The following is a 1,052-nucleotide window of genomic DNA, read 5'->3' as shown; positions in this document are numbered from 1 at the left end:
TTGTCCGAGGTGCGCGCAGAGTGACGAAACCGTTCTGTACGCCCTCGTTCAGTGTTCGGGCATTGCTGACTTGTGGGGTTATGTCGAACAGCTGCTGTCATGTGTGGGACGGATCCATCTGTCGGCCGAATCTGGAGTGATGATCGCGCCGCTGCCCTACATCAATCAGGCAAGGCAGATTTCCTTTGCTTGGTGGTTGTGGCGAAAGAGGTTGTTTGGTGGACAAGGCTGAAAGGCATGGGGACAGATACATTGTTCTGTGATAGAGATTTCATTGATTTCTGCAAGTTTCACTTGAGAATGAAATTGAGAGTGGACCGGGAAGGGCTGTCCTCGGGTGAGCTTATGGAAAGGTGGGTGAAAGCTGTGAAAATAGCAAGAGTGGATGCTACCTCTCTAAGTGTAGGCCTGTGAGTCGGAGAGAAGGAAATGGAGGGGGTACTTGCTCCTGGGGTTTCGAGGAAATCCTGAACAGTGGGGTTCCTCGATTATCTCTAGAGGCCTTCCTGTACCTCTATCCTCCTCCCAACCACATTTTTTAAAGCATTTGTATGCTATGCATATGTCCCTTTTTTTCAGTGTATACCATATATACTTACTCTCACTTTCTTTTATTATTTCATTATATGTAAAGCCCCACACTTTATGTCTGTCTTTGTATTGCTCCCCGTCAGCCTTCGCCATTGTGACAAATAAATGAAATCATTATAATTATTATTATTATTATTTTATGTTTGGCTTTTGTTTTGCATTTGTACAAGTTGGATCCAAGTCTCACCCAGAGACCTCAAGAGACAACATGTTAGAAGTTCATGTAGGTGTTATGCCTAGGGTACCATATATTTGGATTTGTACAGTTTTGTTCAAGTGAATGTTTAAGAAACCATAAGAAAATTATGTGTTTGCTTTAAAATTTGAGATCACATAGACAGTATTTTACGTAGGATATGGGCAGTTCCCATGAGCACTATCTTTTGAACTTCAGCCATTTTGGGGTTTCCTGGTATCTGAGTTAGGTAGTAATCAGCCCGTTTCGCTGTCATTCCCAGGGC

General features: G+C 43.3%; 1 protein-coding gene across 1 annotated transcript in view; it reads left to right on the top strand.

Annotated features, from left to right (window-relative positions):
• The window catches only part of LOC106870659 (inactive pancreatic lipase-related protein 1), a 98,974-nt gene that overhangs the window by 66,534 nt on the left and 31,388 nt on the right, over positions 1-1,052 (top strand). The gene's annotated exons all lie outside the window — the stretch shown is intronic.

Source organism: Octopus bimaculoides, chromosome 8 (assembly GCF_001194135.2).
Source record: "Octopus bimaculoides isolate UCB-OBI-ISO-001 chromosome 8, ASM119413v2, whole genome shotgun sequence".
NCBI classification, from domain to species: Eukaryota; Metazoa; Mollusca; class Cephalopoda; order Octopoda; family Octopodidae; genus Octopus; species Octopus bimaculoides.
This window is presented reverse-complemented; position numbering and strand designations above follow the sequence as displayed.